The sequence below is a fragment of the Vitis vinifera genome, chromosome 14 (assembly GCF_030704535.1).
Source record: "Vitis vinifera cultivar Pinot Noir 40024 chromosome 14, ASM3070453v1".
Lineage (NCBI taxonomy): Eukaryota > Viridiplantae > Streptophyta > Magnoliopsida > Vitales > Vitaceae > Vitis > Vitis vinifera.
In genome coordinates this window covers 14,498,565-14,521,348 of record NC_081818.1, presented here as the reverse complement: position 1 = coordinate 14,521,348, position 22,784 = coordinate 14,498,565, and the positions used below count along the sequence as shown (strand labels likewise).

Genomic DNA, 22,784 nt, shown 5'->3' with positions numbered 1-22,784 from the left:
CTATCGTTTGGGATGATCAGCGCCAGCGTGCATTCGAGAGGATCAAGAAGTATTTGTTGTCGCCTCCAATTTTGGTGCCTCCTACACCAAGTTGTCCCTTACTCCTATACTTGTCAATCTCAAACATAACCTTGGGATGCATGTTAGCTCAGCTCAATGATTTAAGAAAGGAGCAAGCTATTTATTATTTGAGCAAGAGATGTTTGATTATGAGACGAGATATGTCGTGATTGAGCGCTTCTGCTTGGCATTGGTTTGGGTCCATGTACGATCCATACTAGATCTGACCAACTGCCCATCCTACCTCCTCTACGTTCTTGACAGCCCATCTTTGTCTCAGTAGAGTCTTTCAGTGGCATGTTTCGATCCTCTTCCCCATTACTTAGAAAAAGTGAGCCACCGGTTCAGGTACAAAAGATACTATCATTACCGCCTGGACAATTAGACATCCAACCCGTAATCGCAACGACCCAATTGCAAGAGTGGAGCTCTACCAACTGAGCTATATCCCCCGAGCCAAGTGGAGCATGCATGAAGGAGTTAGATGCTTCTTCTATTCTTTTCCTTGGAACTCATATTTTACAAGAGATGCTTACTTACTCGGAGATTGAGACATTACATGACAGAGTATTCAGTGCACTTGATATCTCATTTAGACCCGTTGAGATATTTGTTTGACAGGCCTGCTATGATTGGTCGACTTATGAGATGGTTGGTACTCTTGACTGAGTTCGATATTCATTATGTCACTCAAAAGTTTATCAGAGGGAGCATTGTTGCTTATTACTTAGGTTCATTACTGATTTCTGGTGGTAGAGTGATTGATGATGACTTCCCATATGAGGAATTAGCTGCAGTGACTAGTTTTTTTCATGTTGGCGCATGTATTTTGATGGTGTGGCTAACCATTTTGGATACGGGATGGGTATTCTGTTGATATCCCCTCATGGTGACCACATTCGTAGATTTGTTCATTTGGGGTTCTCTGATCGACATCTTGCCACGAACAATATTGTTGAGTATGAGGCTTGTATCTTGGGATTAGAGACAATTATTGAGCTCGAGATTAGACAGATGGAGGTGTTTGGTGACTCCAATATGGAATTGATATAGATTCAGGGCCATTGGAAGACTAGAAATGTGAAACTCAGGCCTTACCATGCATACTTGGAGCTACTGGTCAAAAGATTTGATGATTTGAGTTATACACATTGATCTACCTAGAGCGCAGAGCCAGTTTTCTGATGCCTTGGCTACTCTAGCTTCCATGATTAATATTCCTACCGATACCACTATTCGCCCTTTACTGATTGAGTCGAGATCGGTTCCTACCTATTATTGTTTGATTGATGAGGCAGAGTTGGATGATGGTTTGCCTTGGTACCATGACATATATCAGTTTTTGAGACTTGGCATATACTTGAGGTCACCATGACCAAGGATAAGAGAGCATTGAGACAGTTAGCCACTCAATTTGTGATTTGTGGGGAGACACTATACAAACGATCAGTTGATGGGATGTTACTATTGTGCTTAGAACGTACCTCTGTCAATCGAGTAATGAGAGTGGTTCATGTGGGAGTCTTTGGACCACATATGGGAGGACATATGTTAGCCCATAAGATCATGAGGACCGGGTATTTTTGGTTGACTATGAAGATAGATTGTTGCCAGTTTGTTCAGAGATGTCCAGAGTGTCAAATACATGGGAACCTCATTCATGTGCCATATTCAGAGTTACATGCACTAACTTCACCAGGGCCATTTTAAGTATGGGGTATAGACATTATTGGAAAGATTTCGCCGAAGTCTTCCAGTGGTCATGAATTCATGTTGGTCACCATTGATTACTTCACCAAGTGGGTGGAGGCTGCCTCGTATGCGAGATTGACATCATTTGGGGTTGCTAGTTTAATCAGATCACACATTATTTGTCACTATGGAGTCCCTCATGAGCTAATTTCAGATAGAAGAGTACATTTCAAAGTAGATGTTGACACTTTATTGCAGAGATACGGTATCCAACATCACATATCATCTACGCATAGGTCGCAAACTAATGGGGTAGTAGAGGCCACGAATAAGAATATTAAGAGGATCTTGCGGAGGATGATTAAGACTTATTGGGATTGGTCAGAGAAGCTTTCATTTGCATTGTGGGCTTATCGGACTTCTTTTCGCACCTCTACAGGAGCCACACCCTATTCCTTGGTGTATGGTATGGAGGTAGTGTTACCAGTTGAGATAGAAATGAGTTCATTACCGGTAGTATTGGAGCAGTAGATTTTTGAGGTAGATTGGGCCCAAGCTCGATTAGACCAGCTCAATCTCCTAGATGAAAGGAGATTGTGGGCAAGGGACCATGTTCGTGCCTATTAGAGGAAGATGGCCCGTGCATTCAAAAAACGGGTTAAGCCTAGACCACTACAAAGAGGTGACTTGGTTTTGAAGGTCATTAGAGGATTGATTAGAGATCCTAAAAGGAAGTTTAGGCCCAATTGGGGAAGTCCTTATTTCATTAGGGAGTAGACCCTAGAAGGCATTGTATGGTTAATGAATCTAGATGGAAACCGATTCTCAAAGCCAACCAAGGATGAAAATATCGGTAATTACGGATATATCGATACTTCGATTTTACAAATATATCGGATATATCGGCGGATATTTGGAAAAAAAATATCGATAAGCCTAAAATTGATCAAAATTTATAAAAATACAAGAAAAACTTCATAAAAATGTAATTAGAAGTATATTGATATTTTTAAGTTGTTTTATTAAATAATTTGATATATGTATAATATGATTTATCATATTTGATAATAATATCGTATGCATCGATAAAAATGTGAATTTTATAAGTGTACATTTATTATTAAATTACATCTAATATTATGATATTTGATTGTAATATGTCTAATTTTAAAATATATATTAATATTAAAATTATGATCCATTTAATTCAATTGTATTAAACAATATAAAATAAATTATGATATATGTATAATTTTTTAATATTTAATTAATTATTAATGATATTAAAAACATTATGAAGAAAATTATATAATTTTTATATTTTTGGTAATCAATTAAAAGAAATTTTTGCATTTAATTATAAAATAATTATAATTAATTTGCTCTTTAAAATATTCTTTTAATATTTTCTTTATATAATGAGTTTAACTATATATATGTATAATGCATATTATATAACAAGGGTGAGTTTGCCTGGATGGTTAGTGGTTTGAACCTCAAACCTTTTGGTTTGGGGTTCAAATCCCATCAGCAACAAAAGCCATTTTTAGGCACTATAGGTACTATAGCGCATTGACTTCATTGTAGCGCCTTTGACCTCCGTTGACCCGTGTTGACCATGCGATATATAAGGAAAAATCGACAATATATCATGAGATATCGCTGATTTTTGGGGATTTCTCGCGAAATATTGCCGGATCGATATTTCTCCATGAAATATCGTGTCGACCCCTCCCGATACACGATATATCAATAATATATCGCGATATTTTCCTCATTGGAGCCAACCAATGTAGATCAGCTAAAGAAGTATTATGTTTGAGACCATGGTTGCAAGATGGGTGGCCATCATTTCGGTTAGCCACATACCTTGTAATCTCATTTTGACATACAGATTGTTGCTAGCCTATTGAGCCTCGGATGTGCATCAAAGCTTTTCTTTCTTATTATCTTGCTTACACTTCTACACCAGGATAGGGGCCTTTTAGTGTATGCATGCTTCATTTAGGAATTTCATGAGCTTTGGGCCTACGAGCGCATCTTTCTCTCATTATTTTTCCTACCATCACACTACTGCATTCCATCATATCTCATTGGTTGTGTTCTTCATCTCTTTTCTTGTCTCATTTGCTACTTGTTATGTTTCATCTTTTCTCCACTTTGAGTGGTGATCCTCCTCAGTTCATTACATGGAGAATGGTCACATCATTTCCATTATCTATACAACAAACATTGATTCGAAGACCCTTTTTTTAAGAAGGTCATCTCATTAGAGAGAGTTTATGTTACTTTAACACTTGAGAGTGTGTCTATCCATTATTGATATCATCTTTGGAGCTTATTTTGTTCATGTTCAGGGTATGTACATTTGTATATATGTAACAAAAAAAAAAGATGAAAAAAAAAATGAAAAGAGAAGAAAAATAAGCACATGTGTGTATGTGTATAGTATTATCCATCATTGAGCATGTATATTGATAACTGATGGTCTTTTTATCGAGTATGTTTGTTGTTGAGAGTTCGTATGTGAGCTTTCCGAGATCCTCTTTTCTTTGTATTCACTTTGTCATATCTCTTTGAGAGTGAGATGAGAAACCTTCTCCTAAGGGCTTTGGGTCATTGTCTTTTCCATCATTACATTCATTGTTGGTGTGACTTCATTCCATGTTTGATTTGAGTTTATCATCACTTTTCTTCTTATATTCATTGTTTCGCTATCATCCTCGTTATTGTTTTTGATTCATCTTCTTCGTTTCACCTCCTTGTTCTTTTCTTATAGTGACCTATTCTAGGTTCACTACCCTCTTTACATTATTTTTATACATCTTATTATTAGTTCAATTTTCTTCATTTATCTCTTCATTGATATTATATTCACATTGGGCACTCTTGGGTCCATGGCTCACAAACTTTTCTATACATGTTGCATTTTATACATGAGGGCATAGGTTTTGATTATTGGGTATTTGGGCCTAGTTTTCCTTCATTTCTATTACCCTATCACCCTAGCCTACATTACATCCCATGTCTTAAGACCACCCTGAGGCCATGGGATCAGATGTTGTCTTTGCCAGCCCCTACTTGGATAGGTGTTTTAGATTTGGTTGATATTTGGTTATCATCATGCTTCTTCTTCTGGGAGACGCCCCTTTGATTTTTGGATCAGATTTAGTTGTGGATATGGATGTCTGGGATTACACATTTGATGATGGATGTTTCGATGTTGTCTGATTTTCTAATCTACCATACATCTGATGCCATATTGGGTCATATTTCCTTTTCGGTTGAGATTTATAAATCTTCAAGGATTTGTAGGATCATCCCCACTTACGAGATGCATGTTGAGTTGATGGTCTACTGTTATCTTATCATGATCCCCTAGTGGAGTCTCTCTTGGGCCATTTAGTCAAGGTCACACTTTTCGACATTTAGATATCATCATGCTTCTTCTTATGGGAAACACCTCTTTGATTTTTGGATCCAATTTAGCTGTGGACATGGATGACTAGGAGTAGACATTTGATGTCATTTGATTTTCTGACCTACCACACATCTGATGCCATATTGGGGCATATTTTTGTTTTGGTTGAGATTTGTAGATCTCCATTGATTTGCATGATCATCCCTATTTACGAGATATATGTCGAGTTGATGATCTATTTTTTATTTTACGATGATTCCCTAGTAGAGTATTTCTTGTGTCATTCAGTCAGGTTCATACTTTCTAATATTGTCATGATTCTTTGATGGGGTTATCTCAGGCGCATAAAATCCCGTATCATCATTTAAGTGGAGTACATGTTAGATCTCTTATACATTCCCATTGAGTTATTCTCGAGTCATCAGAACAGACCAGATGTACTAGTTGCTATATTGGGGCATATTCCCCATTTTTTCTATTGTCGAGATGATTGATTTCACATTTAGCTTTTATGACCTTCTTTTCTGATCATAGTTTTGATGATTCTGTCGAGACGAGCCTTCAGAGGAGCATGACCTTTGACTTTTGACCGTCCCAGTACATATGACTCCCTAGTAGATCGTTAAGTTGAGGCGATTATAGTTTCCCTAGTGGACTATTTTATTTTAGACCCTTTTAGTGGATCGAAAGTTGTGGCAACACGCCACATTGGGGCATTTTTCCCCTCATCATTTTCTCTATAGGCGTTCAGAGCCACCTTGCTCAGTTTATGGTGTTTAGAGCCACCATATCTCTACAATTTGGTGTTCAGAACCATCATTCATAGTTTGGCGTTTAGAGTTGTCGTTCACAGTTTGGCATTCAGAGCCGTTGTTCATAGTTTGGCATTTAAAGCCGCCGTTCACAGTTTAGCGTTCAAATCCATCATTCATAGTTTGGCATTCAGAGTCATCGTTCATAGTTTAGCGTTCAGAGCCATCGTTCATAGTTTGGCATTCAGAGCCATTGGTCAGTTTGGTGTTCAAAGTCGTATTTTTTAGTTTAGTATTCAAAGCCATTCCCCACTTAGGCATTTAGAGCCATTTCTCAATTTGGTGTTCAGAGTCGCCTTCCACATTTTAGGCGTTCAGAGCCACCTTCCCTAGTTTAGGCGTTCAGAGCCACCTTCCTTAGTTTAGGCGTTCAGAGCCACCTTTCTCAGTTAGGCGTTCAGAGCCACTTTCCACAGTTTAGGCATTCAAAGTTGCCTTGCTCATTTTAGGCATTCAGAGCCACCATGCTTAGTTTAGGCATTCAAAGCCATCATCTTTCCATAGTTTAGGCATTCAAAGCCACCTTCATCAACTTAAGCGTTCAGAGCCACTTTCCTTAGTTAGGCATTCATAGCCACTTCTCCAGCTTAGGCATTTAGAGCCATCTTTTTTGGTTTAAGCATTTAGAGCAATCTTCTTCAGTTAAGCATTCAGAGCCACCTTTCCCACTTAGGTGTTCAGAGCCACTTTGCTCAGTTTCATCTTACTCAACTTAGGCGTTCAGAGCCACTTCGCAGTTTTAGGCATTCAGATCCACCTCTTCTAGCTTAGGCATCATAGTCATTTCTTTCAATTTAGGTGTTCAAAGCCATAATTTTAGGCATTTAGAGCCATCTCTTCCAGTTTTAGGCGTTTAGAGCAGCAATTTTAGGCATTTAGAGCCACTTTCTTCAGTTAAGCGTTCATAGCCATCTCGACATTCAGAGCCATTATCTTTCCATAGTTTAGGCATTCAAAGCCACCTTCGTCAACTTAGGTGTTCATAGTCACCTTTCTCAGTTAGGCGTTTAGAGCCACTTTTCCAGCGTAGGCATTTAGAGTCACCTTGCTCAGTTAGGCGTTCAGAGCCACTTCTTCAGCTTAGGCATTAAGAGCCACCTTGCTTAGTTAGGCGTTTAGAGCCACTTCTCCAGCTTAAGAATTCAGAGCCACCTTCTTCGATTTAGGCATTTAGAGCCACCTTCTTCAGTTAGGCATTCAAAGCCACCTTCCTCACTTAGGCATTTAGAGCCACTTTGCTCAGTTCCACCTTACTGAGCTTAAGCATTCAGAGCCACTTTGCAATTTTAGGTGTTCGGAGCCATCTTTTCCAGCTTAGGTGTCATAGTCATTTCTTTCAATTTAGACATTCAGAGCCATAGTTTTAGGTGTTTAAAGCCATCTCTTTAGTTTTAAGCGTTCAAAGCTACAATTTTAGGCATTTAGAGCCACCTTCTTTAGTTAGGCATTCAGAGCCATCATCTTTCCATAGTTTAGGCGTTCAAAGCCACCTTCATCAACTTAGGTGTTCAGAGCCACCTTCCTCAGTTAAGCGTTCAGATTCACTTCTCCACCTTAGGCATTTAGAGCCACCTTGCTTAGTTAGGCGTTTAGAGCCACTTCTCCAGCTTAGGCATTTAGAGCCACCTTTTTTAGTTAGGCATTCAAAGCCACATTCATTAGTTTAGGCATTCAGAGCCACATTTTTCAATTGGGTGTTCAGAGCCACATTCCTCAGTTAGGGGTTCAAAGCCACATTCTCCAGCTTAGGCATTCAAAGCCACCACTTTTTTTCGTAGGTGTTTAGAGCCATCTTCCATAGTTTAGGTGTTCAGAGCCACCTTCTCCAGTTTAGGTGATCAGAGCCACTTTCTTCATATTAGGTGTTTAGAGCCACTTTTATTAGGTTAGGCATTCAGAGCCACCAGGCGTTTAGAGCCACTTTGCTTAGTCCCACCTTCCTTAGTTTAGGTGTTCAGAGCCACTTTCTTGGTTAGGCGTTTAAAGCCGCTTTTCTAGCTTAAGCATTTAGAGCCACATTCTTCAGTTAGGCATTCAGAGCCACCTTCCCTAGTTTAGGCGTTTAGAGCCACATCCTTCCGTTAGGCATTCATAGCCACATTCCCCAGTTAGGCTTTCAGAGCCACATTCCTTAGGCGTTCAGAGCCACCGATTTTTTTCATAGGCATTCAGATCCATCTTCCATAGTTTAGGCGTTCAGAGCTACCTTGCTCAATTAGGCATTCAGAGCCACCTTGCTTAGTTTAGGTGTTCAAACCCACCTTCTCTCACTTAAGATTTCAGAGCCACTTCTCCATCTTTGGTGTTCAAAGCCACATGCATTTAAAGCCACCGTCTTTGATAAGCATTCAGAGCCACCTTCTCTAGTTTAAGCGTTTAGAGCCACCTTCCTCAGTCAGGCATTCAGAGCCACCTTCCTTAGTTAGGCGTTCAAAGTCACTTCTCCAGTTTAGGCGTTCAGGGCCATCTTCTTTAGTTTAGGCGATTAGAGCCACTTTCCTCATATTAGGCGTTCAAAGCCACCAGGCATTTAGAGCCACTTTGCTTAGTCTCACCTTCCTCAGTTTAGGTGTTCAGAGCCACTTTCTCAGTTAGGTGTTCAAAGCCATTTTTCTAGCTTAGGCATTTAGAGCCACCGTCTCTCCTAGGTGTTTAGAACCACCTCACTCAATTAGGCATTCAGAGCCACTTTCCTCAGTTAGGTGTTCAACTGAGTGTTCAGAGCCACATTCTTCAGTTAGGCCTTCAGAACCATCATTTCCTTCATAAGCGTTCAGAGCCACCTGGCTCAGTTTAGGAGTTCAAAGCCACTTCTCTCACTTAGGCGTTCAGAGCCACTTTTCCACCTTAGGCGTTCAAAGCCACCATTTTTCTTCATAAGCATTCAAAGCCACCATCGCTCTCACATTGGTAGCCAAAGTCATCACTTTCATAGGCATCCAGAGCCACTTCTATAGTTGTAGGCATTCAGAGCCACCATTTTCATAGGCCTTTAGAACCGTTTTCCTTTATAGGCATTCAGAGCCATAGGCGTTCAAAGCCACCATCTTAGATAGACGTTCAGAGCCACAGTTTTAGGCATTCAGAGCCATCATTTTCATAGACGTTCAAAGTCATTTCCTTCATAGGAATTCAGAGCCACAAGGCTTCAGAGCCATTCCTCCCACAGGCGTTCAAAGCCACAAGCCTTTAGAATCATTCCCTCAATAAGTGTTCAGAGCCATCACTTTCTTTCATAAGCATCCATAGCCATTTTCACCCTTTAGGAGTTCAGAGCCACCACTTTCTTTCATAGGAGTTTAGAACCATTGGCCCTTAGAGCCCTTTCATCATCTTAGGCGTTCAAAGCCATATTCCTTACTTAGGCGTTCAGAGCCATTTCTCAGTTTGGAGTTTAGAGCCATTGCTTATAGTTAAGCATTCAGAGCCATAGTTTAGTTGTTCAAAATTGTTTGTCTCAGTCTAGACGTTCAGAGCCACATCTTGGGTGTTCAGAGTCATGATGTTCCAAAGTTTGTCCTTCTCCATTTTGTGTGATATAGCTCTTTAAGCTCGTAGCATATGTCTTGATTGTATTGTTAGACACCCTACGCCTTGTGTCCTCATATGATGCACGTATGGTTTTTTCCCATTGTGCTCGTCCCTATGCTCCTAAGTGGTTCGAATGCTACTCAACGTTGACATCAAATTTTGAGTCATGTCTAGAGACATCTTAGAGGGAGTCTGGATCCCTAGTGCAACTTTAGAGGCATTCTGAGAGTTACCATTCTCTTAGGATTTTATAGCCTTTTTTGTTCGTTTGTTGGTTTGAGCAAGTTTGTGTTCTACTTGTGTACCTTTAGGGGTCTTTCTTTTTCTTCGGTAGAGTTCACTTTGTTCCACTCACTATTCACACTTTCTTTTCACTTTAGTGTTCATATTCCTTATACTCATGAACTCTATTGAAGATGGGCATATTTGTAGACCCCTCTTTGGACCAAATTTTTTTTTTCTCACCACTTGTTGGCCACCTGGGAAGAGCTAAACATTTCATTTGGAATGGGGTAGACTTCCATGAATGAGCTATTGAGACGTGTGGCAAGGACCACCAACTTGCCATGGTGGTGGTTGAGAGAGAGACATCTCTAAACAAGGAATGATGGCTAGAATAGAGTTTTTCAGAGGAGAATGAGCTAAGCACAGGGCAGAGACAGGGGAGGGATTGAAAATAAAAATAAAAATAGAGGAGTGAGATAGAGGTTTTGAGGGGTGAGAGTTGTGGGTCTGGGGATATTCTGGAGGGGCAAGAAACATGGGATGTTTTGAGAGAAAAACAGAGAGCTGGGTGAGGAGATTTTGAGAGTAAAAACAAAAAGGAGTATCTAGTTAGAGAGCAGAGAGATCTGGAGCTATAATGGCGTGGAACATCTTCAAATTTTGTACGACACTACATGGCCTCGGCTCTGTCATGATCTTCATAGTCCTGGGTGTTTCTTGCTTTTGTTTCATTCTTTGTTGGTGATGTTGCTATGGAGCTACTTTTCTACTATTTCCATGGATCCGGGTGGTGTTCCACTGAATTGGAAGTCCATGGTGGATGAGGAGAAAGGAGATGTTAATCAATTGATGGGTTCAGAACACACTGGTGCAGGCTTAGGTGTAGACCAGGAAAATATGGTTGCTAACCCAACAAGTGAAGTAGTTTGATTTTGTTGAAAGTGCAACCTATTTAAACCACCCTGGTGCCATCACTACTCTGTTTGTGGGAGATGCATATTGAAAATGGACCATCACTGTGTGTGGGTTGTCAATTGCGTTGGGGCAAAGAACTACAAGCATCATTAAAGCCATTTTTCTTACTTTTGTTTTGAACTTGGCATTTGCATTGTACTAGGCTTTCTGATCATGCACATATCATTGGTAGCCAAGTCACTCTTTGCCTAATGGGAGCTTTCTAGGGTTGAAGAAAAGTCGGAGCAGTTGTAGAGTTTGGAGAACTCCATAATGGCGGAGAGGTTGGATAAAAGTGAAGGGTGTAATGAGTGGAATAAGCACACCGTGGAAAATCCAGAGGATGTTGCTTCCATGGTTGATATGAGCATCCGTAATAGTACAAAAATGAGGAACATGGGTTATTTCTCATGTGGAATTGGAAATCCCATTGATGACTACTGGCATTGTGACACACACTGGCCGTAAGCGCCTTGTTGACTATGGCATTGGCTTTGGACGCAATGTCATTGGTGGTTAGGATAGACAGTACTATGTGGTGACAAACATTGGTGATTATAACACTATCAATCCCCGACCTGGCACTCTTCGCCATGTTGTCATCCAGAACAGGCCTTTATGGATCGTGTTCAAGCTGGACACAGTGATCAAACTGAAACAAGAGCTGATCATGAACAGTTTCAAGACAATTGATGCTCATGAAGTGAATGTCCACATCGCCAATGGGGCTTGCATCACCATCGAGTTTGTCACCATTGTGATTATCCATGGTCTCCATATCCATGATTGCAAGCCCACTAGCAACTCCAAGGTCCGAAGCTGACCTAGCCATTATGGATGGAGGATAATGGTCGATGGTGATGCCATTTGAATTTTTGGCTCCAGCCACATCTGGATTGATCACAACTCCCTCTCCAACTACGCTGATGGCCTTGTTGATGCTGTGATGGGATCCCCTACCACTACCATCTCCAACAACTCCTTCACCCACCAAACTGAGGTGATGCTATTAGGTTATAGTGACTCTTACACAAGAGAACAAGCCCCACTCTTACCAACAACCTCTCCACCCCGGGTTCACATCTGCATGGCCATGCATGGCCACCTACTAGTGTATTACCCCCATAGGCCAAGTGGCGTACTCTTAACTCTTCATCTTTTGGTGATAAATTTATTTATTTATTTATTTATTTTTAAAAAAATTCCATTCTCAATTAATTTTTCAAAATACCAATTTTCAAAACTTCCATTTTCAAATAATTTTTCAAAATTCCAAATTTTAAATATAATTTTCAAAACTTCCATTTTCAAATAATTTTCTAAAATTCCAATTTTCAAATTTAATTTTTAAGAAATCTCATTTTCAAATAATTCTTCAAAATTCCAATTTTCAAAACTTCCATTCTCGAACAATTTTCCAAAATTCCGATTTTCAAATTTAATTTTTAAGAAATCTCATTCTCCAATAATTCTTCAAAATTCCAATTTTCAAAACTTCAATTCTCAAATAATTTTCCAAAATTCCAAGTTTCAAATAATTTTGAAAACTTCAATTCTCAAATAATTTTCAAAACTCCAATTCTCAAATTTAATTTTCAAAACTTCGATCTTCAAATAATTTTGAAAACACCAATTTTCAAATTTAATTTTCAAAACTTCCATTTTAAAATAATTTTCCAAAAGTTCAAATTTCAAATTTAATTTTTAAGAAATCCCATTCTCAAATAATTCTCCAAACTTCCAATTTTCAAATTTAATTTTAAAAACTTCAATTTTCAAATAATTTTCCAATATTCTAATTTTCAAATTTAATTTTTTAAAAATTCAATTCTCAAATAATTTTTCAAAATTCAAATTTTCAAATTTAATTTTCAAAACTTCCATTTTTAAATAATTTTTCAAAATTTCAATTCTCAAATTTAATTTTTAAAACTCTCATTTTCAAATAATTTTTCAAAAATCCAATTTTCAAATTTAATTTTCAGAACTCCCATTTTCAAATATTTTTTTAAAATTCCAATTTTTAAATTTAATTTTTAAGATTTCAATTTGCAAATAATTTTCAAAACTCTAGTTTTCTTTCAAATAATTTTAATTCCACTTTAGTTTTCAAATATTTTTTAATTCTACAGCTTTTCAATCTTTATTAGGGTTTTAGGTAAAAAAAAAAATCTCGTTTTTAATAAACTTGTTACATTTCCCTTCTGGTAAGCACTTTCACAAATTTTCTTTGATTTTCAAATAATCTTTTATTTATCTTGACTTTAAATAAGCATGAATATGATTTTTAGAATTCCAAAACAATGGAATTTGTGGGATTGATTCAAGCAAAATCAATTGGGCTTTGGTGGAGACTCAACATTCATAATATTTCTTTCAAAAATAATTCAAGTGATTTGCATGGTTGATATTATTTGATTTTGATTGGTTTTGTGTGAGATATTTTACACTTATCATTGTGCACTAACCTTGTTTCCATGACAACACATTCTTATTTGCTGTTAAGGTACGCTTCTGCTCCTACTTCATTTATTTATTCATTCTCATGCTCGATTTGTTTTATTATTTGATCATTTCATTGGTATCTATTGATTTCCTCATTAATTGCCACACTTGTTTGACCTTCTTTAGTAGAGACTCGTTTTTAGGGACTTAGAGGGGTGCTACTGTCTTTTTACTATACCTTCCCAATAAGTAACTTGACCCTTAGACTCGACTTTGGTTTTCCATAGATTGTCTTTTCCAAATAAGGAGTCACACTTAGGGTTTTCTTTCTTATTTTGTTTTTCCTTAAAAATAAAACAAAAAATAAGTGGCGACTCCAAGTCTTTTCTAAAAATCATATTTTCACTAAATAAATAAAAAGTGAGTTGCGTCATCAAGTGGGAACGCATCGAGCAAAATGCGGGGTCCATAATAAATATAAAATAAATATAATTAAAAATTATTAAAAACTTGTCATCTTCTCTTCAATAGTGTTATTTTCTCATTTATCTTTTTGTAGGATAGGACTCTCTCTCTCTCTCACTATTCATAAACTAATGCGGTTTCAGAAAACTAATAAAAAAATATTTTTTTCATATTGAATTTTACTATAAAAATATAATATAAAATTAAATATAATTAAATTTTATTAAAAATTTGTATATTTTAAAATTATTTAATTTTTATATAAAATGTTAAATTTCAGTTAGATAGGTGTGAAATAATATATATAAAAAATTTATTAATTTAAAATTAATTTTTTTATATATATAAAAATAATATAGAAAATGGTAGAAATTGTTGTTTCGGTTGTAACAATAGTTTCAGAGTACCTGGTTGCTTCAGTTAGACGTCGACTGGGTTACTTGTTTAACCACCGCACCAACATTGAGGACTTCTCTCAATAAGTTGAGAAGTTGAGGGATGCCAGGGCTAGGTAGCAGCACTCAGTGGATGAAGCTATTAGGAAGGGTCATAAAATTGAGGATGATGTTTGCAAGTGGTTGACACGTGCTGATGGGTTCATACAAGATGCTTGCAATTTCCTTGAAGATCAGAAAGAGGCACGAAAGAGTTGTTTCAATGGGTTATGTCCTAATTTGAAGTCCGGGTACCAGCTAAGCAGGGAAACAAGGAAGAAAGTAAGGGTTGCTGTTCAAATCCATGGAGATGGCCAATTCGAGAGGGTATCATATCGTGCCTCTCTCGACCTTCCAAAGCTTGCAAAGCTTTAGAATCAAGAATGAGGATTTTAAATGAAGTTATGGAGGCCTTAAGGGATGCCGACATCAACATGATCGGAGTATGGGGATGGGTGGTGTCAGGAAGACCACGCTGGTGAAGCAAGTGGCTGAACAAGACGAACAAGAGAAGTTATTCCACAATGTCGTCATTGCGTCTATGTTCCAGACGCTTGACTTGAAAAAAATTCAACAACAAATTGCAACCTATAGCAATTGAAGTAGCAAAAGAATGCGCGGGTTTGCCAATTGCAATAGTAATAGTGGCAACGACATTGAAAAACAAGAGCTTGTCTATATGGAAGGATGCTATGCAACAACTGAAAAAGCCAAGTCAAAGCTTGGAACACAGAAATTGAAACTGAGAAAGAGACAAAGACTCAGTAAACAAGTCTGCTGGTTGTTCCTGAGAGGGTATATAGCAAACTTCAAGAGAACGGTGGAGAATCTTTTCTCGGATGAAATGGACATCCACCTCAATATGTTTAGTGCGTGAATGACAAACAGGATTGTGGGTAAGAGCATGCATGCCCAGGTTATCACAACAAGCTATGGGACAGTGCTGTAATGGAAGTTGAAGTTCATCCAGTAAAGATTTTATCCAAAGTAGTTCCATAGTAACACTAGCCAGTGCTTAATACTTGGATTCAGTACTAGACCTTGCAACGACCTATTGTTTGCGAGAACTCTAAGTTACTAAATTGCCACCAAGAAAAACACAATAACTGGTCGTAGATCTTCTGTCATCAATATTACATGCCCAATCCGCATCTGAGAAGCCTTCAAGTGTAAATCGAGCAATAGGTCAGAAAGATAAACCAAGAGTGCGGGTACCACTAACATAGCACAAGAGATGTTTACAAGCACTCCAATGATGTTATGTAGGAGCCTTAAGAAATTGGCTCAACTTATTAACTGAGAAAGATATGTCAGGCCGAGTTAAAGTTAAGTATTGGAGAGCACCAATGGTGTTATGATACAAGGTGACATCGGGAAAAGGAACACTGTCTTTAAGAGCAAGTTTCTGACCAAGAGCCATTGGTGTAGAGGATGGTTTAGCATGAACCATGCTTGTCTTGACAAGTAAATCAGAAATATATTTGGCTTGATTGAGATAGAGACTGGAACTATCTCTAAATGCTTCAAATCCAAGAAAGTAACTAATAAAACCAAGAGTCTTCAAAGCAAACCGAGAAGTGAGAGCCTGAATCATAGAATGAATAAGTGAAGAACTGTCACCAGTTATTAGGATATCATCAACATATACTAATACCAAAACCAAATGACCATTCTTTGGAGAGTGAAATAAAGAATTATCATAAATGGAAGGTTGAAATCCCCATGAGACTAAAGCACTGTGAAGCTGAACAAACCAAGCTCGAGGAGCTTGCTTAAGCCCATGGAGTGACTTAATCAGCTTGCAAACATGAGTAGAATGAGTAGAACTAAAAAACCCTTTAGGTTGACACATATAGACATCTTCATGAAGAATGCCATTTAGAAAGGCATTATTGATATCGATCTGCAGTATGTCCCAATTGTAAGCAACAAGAAGAGTAAAAATTATCTGAATAGTAGAGGCTTTGACAACTGGACTAAATGTGTCTAAGAAATCTACACCAGCATGTTGTTGAACCCCTTAGCAACCAATCTGGCTTTGAATTTATCCAAAGAACCATTAGCCTTCAACTTGGTTTTAAAGATCTATTTGTTTTGGACAATATGCATCCTTCAGTTTTAGGAACTAGCCACCAAGTACCATTGCGAACAAGGGCAGAATATTCAGCCTCCATTTTCATTTTCCAATGAGGTAATTTTAAAGCTTGTCGAATACTAGAGGGCTCTTGGAAGTGATCTGGCAAAGCAACAACAGTTGTGTAAACCTTAGGCTTGTAGATGCCACTTTTAGACCTTGTCTGCATAGAATGAATATTGGTAGAAGTGTGGAGGAGAAGTTGAGACATAGTAGCAGTAATAGGCTGAACAACATGCGTGCAAGGTATGCAAACTATGTTGTTAACAATAGGAACTGTAGTGCCAGTAGTAAGACAGGAGGGCAGTGAAGCAGAACCTGTTATAGAATTAGAAAAACTAGAGCACGCATTGTTAGATAAAGCATTAGAGACAGGTAGGGCAAGAGCCATTGGAGTATTGGTAACAGTTGTAGTAAAAGTATTAGACATATTAGCAAAAGAATAAATATGGCATTGAGAAGATGAAGTAGGTAAATGAGTAGAAGGTGGAGTAACCGAAGGACAATAAGGCAATACCTATGATGGACAATTGAACTTGTGGATAAAAGACTGATGTGGAGTATTGGGTTGAGTAAACATCGTAAAGTAAGGAAAGTCATTTTCATTGAATGTGATTGACTTAGCAACATAAATCCGACCAGAAGGACTAAGGCATCCATACCCTTTATGAGCAGGGCTATAGCCAAGAAAAAGACACTTGGTGGACTTGAAAGAAAACTTGTGAGAATTGTAAGGATGTAAGTAAAGATAACAAGAACAACCAAAAACTTTGAAAAATGAGTAATCAGGTTTAGAACCAAAAAGAGTTTCAAAAGGAGACTGGAAATTTGCTAGAACTTTTGTAGGTAACCGATTGATGATGAAAACAGAAGACACACAGACATCCCACTAGAATGTCAAGGGTATAACAGCTTGGGCCAGAAGTGTGAGGCTAAGATCAATGATATGACGATGCTTTCGCTCAACTCTTCTTTGTTGTTGATGGGTGCAGAGACAAGAGTGTCAAAAAAGAATACCAGAATTTTCAAGAATAGGTAATAAGGGCCGAAATTCCCCTCCCCAATCTATTTGCAAGGCTAAAATTTTAGAAGAAAGTTGTTTTTCAACAAAAACTTGGAATTTAAGAAATATAGAAGGTACCTCAGACTTGTGTTTCATAGGATATATCCAACAAAAATGACTAAAATCATCTACAAATAGTAAGTAAAATCGATAACCTTCAATGGAAATATTAAGAGGAGGACCCCACACGTCCGAGTGTATCAATTGAAGAGATTTATTAGTTTTGACAGCAATAGAAGAAAAAGATTCTTGATGAAGTTTGCCTAGTTTACAAGCATCATAAAACATCTGATGAGAAGATGTTGAGATTGACATAGAATGTAAGATTTTATTGAGAACAGAAACAGATGGATGCCCCAATCTATTATGCCATAGAGATTTTACAGGAGAATCTTGAACAATAGAAGTATTACAACTGTCATGTGATTTATTTGGAAAGGAAACATTACAAGCCACAAAAGAGTGACAATAAGCAGTTTTATTGTAAAAACATGAAGAACAAGATCCAGGTTGACTAGAATGAGCAATGAATGCCTGTGTAGTACGAGTAGGAGACAACTTAAGATGATAAAGTCCACGATCATGTACTCCCTTCAGTAAAGTGGCCCCTGTGATCAGATCCTTAACATAACAGTAAGAAGGTGTAAATTAAATAGAAACAGAGTTGTTAGTGGTAAATTTGGAAATACTAACAAGGTTTTTGGTAATATGATGAACATGTAAAATGTTATTAAGACGTAAAGATTTGTAAGAATGATTAGAAAGAAATTCGGAATTGCTAATATGACTAATATGAAGTTTAGAACCATTACCAATAACCAATTTCTCTTTGTCGTTATAATCATTCTTGCTAGCCAAATTAGAACTGTCAACTGCAATATGATGCATAGCTCCACTGTCTAGAAACCAAGAATTGTTGTTTGGATCACCAAAACTTAGTGCAACCATGTAAGCTTGAGGATTGGTATATGTTGTAGATGAAGTATTAGCTGAATTAGCGTTGGTAGCAGCTTCTTGACCTTGATAGGGATGCCCATGACTTTGCTAACATGTTCTTCATTGACAGTGACAACATTGCTGATTGCCATATTAAGTCTATGATAGGTAAAGTCATATTGAGATATGAGCCACTCGCATAACTCATATCTCAGTCCCTGATTACTACTCAAAAAGTGCTATTTCATAGCTTGTAATTAACTCTTTTAAACACTTTTGAGTAGTAGTTATTACCTTTTAACTCAATTGGCATGTTAAGGACCCTTACAATCATTTCTAATCAAATTGTGTTAAGTTTTGGTGTTTTTGATAGCTTTTGATCACCAAAGCAAACTAAGATGAGGGAGAGCTTTATATAATCCATGACAAAGCAAATGGAAGCTCATTTACAAGAAGAATCCAAGCTTTGGAGCTTTTTAGTCATTTGCCAAAAGCAAATCAAGAATGCAAGGAGGAAAAACAGAGAAATCTAACATGAAGAATTCAAGAGGACAGAAACTATTGGACACATTTCAAGTACTTCCTGGAGTCCATTTCATACATACTATATCTCGTTTCGAAGCTCGGGAAGTCAGGAGTAAATGAATCAAAATCAAAGATATTATTGGGATATTTCTTAGAAAATATCTTCTCTATATATATCTTTGAACAAATGTAAATGAATCCATGATGTAATCGATCATAGTAAGAAATATATTTTACAGAGCACTTGCTTTGTTTTTCCTTCATATTTTTGTTTTCTTGTTATTTTTATTTCTAGCGAATCAAGCTCTGAGGATGTTTTCTCAGAGGATGAGTGGCTAGGCTTTTTGTCTCTTGGAGTGAAGAAAGACAGGTAAGTTTCCACATGCAAAAATTGGAAGTTTTGTTGTTTCAGCTTTTAATGAAGAGAAAGTGAGACCCATTAATGGTTTTTATCTTTTTAGTTAACTTAAAACGCCTTTAAATCACTTGGGCCAACACTTGGTAAGGCAAGTGATCTCCATCCATTGAGATGCACTAGTTTATCTCTTGCGAGCCTTTGGGAGGTGGTTTAAAGGTAGGATTTTCTAGAATAGCCAACACTTGGTAAGCTTTTGGACTCTAAGGAGACATCCATTAGTTATCTCTTGCGAGCTTTTGACGGGTAATCCAAGGTTAAAGATCACCTTGAATGGCAAATGCTAGGTGAGAGGTATGAGCCATTGCAAGATGCATCAGTGACAGGGATTTAGTGTTTGAACCCATGATACGTTCCCAATTGGTGTCTCAGCTGATTCATGTCCTCTCAATGGTCCCTAACAGTGGTACCATTTGATTCGTGTCTAGCTGGTGTCCCTTGATTTTGGTCCTCAGGGAGTAATCAACAAAATTTATAACTTATTACACCATGTACTAGGATAGCCTTAGCTAGCATAGCATAGTGGCTCTAGGGTCGTTCACTGGGATGGGTTTTCACTTCACAATTGATATTACTTCAAAGATGAATTGGTGCCTTTTCATTTCAAGGTTAGCTTTAAAAGAAAACATAAAGATGTTTGAGTGAAAAAGGTTTGGTTTTAAACTAACCAAAAATAGTAACTGATTTTACTTACAAAGAAAAGTGTTTCTTGGAGTTAGATCACTAGGCTCAGATTCCTTGTACAAAAAGGGAGTTCCGGTCACTTGTTTCTTTTCCTCGCATTAGAGAATTAACATATAGTTAATTCTCTAACCGGTGTGGTACATATGCTTCCCCTTAATGGGTTCAAACACTAAATCCCTCTCACTGATGCATCTTGCAATGGCTCGTGCCTCTCACCTAGCATTTGTCATTCAAGGTGATCCTTAACCTTGGATTACCCGTCAAAAGCTCGCAAGAGATAACTAATGGATGTCTTCGTGGAGTCCAAAAGCTTACCAAGTGTTGGCTATTCTAGAAAATCCTACCTTCAAACCACCTCTCAAAGGCTCGCAAGAGATAAACTAGTGCATCTTAATGGATGGAGATCACTTGCCTTACCAAGTGTTGGCCCAGGTGATTTAAAGGCGTTTTAAGTTAACTAAAAAGATAAAAACCATTAACGGGTCACACTTTCTCTTCATTAAAAACTAAAACAACAAAACTTCCAATTTATGCATGAGGAAACTTACCTGGCTTTCTTCATTCCAAGAGACAAAGAGCCTAGTTGCTCATCCTCTGAGGAAAAATCCTCAGAGTTTGATTGGCTAGAAATAAAAAGTAAATAATATATAATACAATCAAAACGAGAAGGTAAGACAGAGCAAAGGCTCTGTATTTTACTTCCTTGCAAAATTGTACAAAGGATGCGTCTGAGAACAAACTTTCGATTTGATTCTCTTTTGTAAAGAAAATTACAAACTATATATAAGAGGTTATTCACCCTTTGTTCTTACTTAAAGACTAAGGAATCCTATGATAGGTGGGTTATAAGGAGAGTTTGAGGATTTAGACATCAAATATCTAAAGCAAAATATCTCAAAATGTCGGTCGCAAATATCGGGAAGCTTTAGGAGAACACCGCAGCCGTGCGTGCAAGAGGGCTGCGAAATTTCGCAGCAAAAGGACACCATTTTCGCAGCCTAAGGTTGATTTCGCAGCTGTGCAAAATTTTCCTTTAGCTTGGAGTGATCGGCTTCCAATGGTCGTAACTCCTTCATTTCAACTCCGAATCGTGCACTATTTGAAGCATTGGATTGTTAACTTCCTAAGCTTCAAAACGACATATAGCATACATAAATTGAACTCCAGAAAGTACTCCAAAAGTGGCTGACATGACTATCATCTAGAATGTTTCATGTTAGATTTCTCTTTGCTTCCTCTCCTTGCATTCCGGATTTGCTTATGGCAAAGGACTTCAAAGCTTCGGTTCTTCATGTTTCTGAGCTTTCCATTGCTTTGACATGGATTCCAAATAACTCTCCTCAATCTCGGATTGCTTTGGTGATCAAAAAGCTATCAAAACACCAAAACTTAACACAATTTGATTAGAATTGATTGTAAAGGTCCTTAATATGTTAATTGGGTTAAAAGGTAATAACTACTACTCAAAAGTGTTTAAAAGAGTTAATTACAAGCTATAAAATAACACTTTTTGAGTAGTAATCAACCCATTAAGGGGAAACATCTGTACCACACCAATTTGGGAAATAACTATATGTTAAATCCCCAATGCGAGGAAAAGAAACAAGTGACCGAAACTCTCTTTTTGTATTAGGAACTTGAGCCTAGTGATCTGAAACTCCAAGAAACACTTTTCTTTGTAATTAAAATCAGTTACTATTTTTGGTTAGCTTAAAACCAAGCCTTTTTCAACCAAAGTTTATGTTTTCTTTTAAAGCTAACCTTGAAATGAAAAAGCACCAATTCATATTTGAATTAATATCAATTGTGAAGTGAAAACCCATCCCAATGAACGATCCTAGAGCCACTATGCTATGCTAGCTAAGGCTATCCTAGTACATGGTGTAATATGTTATAAATTTTGTTGATTACTTCCGTCTGAGGACCAAAATCAAGGGACACCAGTTGGGCATGAATCAAATGGCGCCGCTATCGGGGACCATTGAGAGGACATGAATCAACTGATACACCAATTGGGAACGAATCAGTCCCTGACAAGCAAAGGTCAGCAGGCCTCCAAAGCCCATGTCTCTAATGACTTGCTATTTTTCAGGTGCTAGGCGTGCAATGGAAGTTATGAATTTCTTCCCAGAATAGCGGGACTTAGGAAGTTTTTCCTACAGTTAAATTGTAGAATATTGGTTAGTGACATAAAAATGCAATATATGGAAATTTACAATTAAGGTGAAACTGAAGATTCAATCCATTGTTCAATGAAATATGTTTTCCCGACCTGTGTGCATGTTGCTGGAACATGCTCATTCCTTTTTCTCTTTTCTATTGCCATGTGTATAATCAGATGACCTTATGTTCGGAATGGGATACTGCACACGCAAGTTTTGAAACCTACAAAGTAAGTACTTTTATTGCACAAGCAATGAGGAAGTTCATTTACAAATAAATTGTTAGAGTGCAGGGAAAATGAACATAAGGTCAAGTAAAAAATTCAACAATACAATAATCAATGAAAGCTACGAATAAGGAAATTAACAAGTTTTCTTCTTAACAAACCAAATAGGTTACTATTAAGGACAACAACACTAAATATTACATGAAATTTTGTAGGTAGTCAATGGCATTATGAACATTAAAGCGTATGGATATGAAAGCTGTACAGAGGAGTAAAAATGAGACAGTTATGCTTATAAAAAATATTATTGTGATTTATGTGAGTGTCATTGGTCTAGCACACGATCAATAGTGATGAAACATCAAGAAGATAACTTGATTCGTATTTTCCCAGCTGGCGTACCTTGATTTTGGTCCCCTGATGGGAGTAATCAACAAAATTTATAACCTATATCACCATGCACTAGGATAGCATAAGCTAGTATAGCATAGTGGCTCTAGGATCGTTCATTGGGAAGGGTTTTCAACTTACAACTGATACCAATTCAAAGTTGAATTGGTGCCTTTTCATTTCAAGGTTAGCTTCAAAAGAAAACATAA

The 22,784-nt window shown here is 37.5% G+C and overlaps 1 pseudogene; it reads left to right on the top strand.

Annotated features, from left to right (window-relative positions):
* LOC100260005 (probable pectate lyase 10) overlaps positions 1-22,784 on the top strand; it is a 56,239-nt pseudogene that overhangs the window by 1,374 nt on the left and 32,081 nt on the right.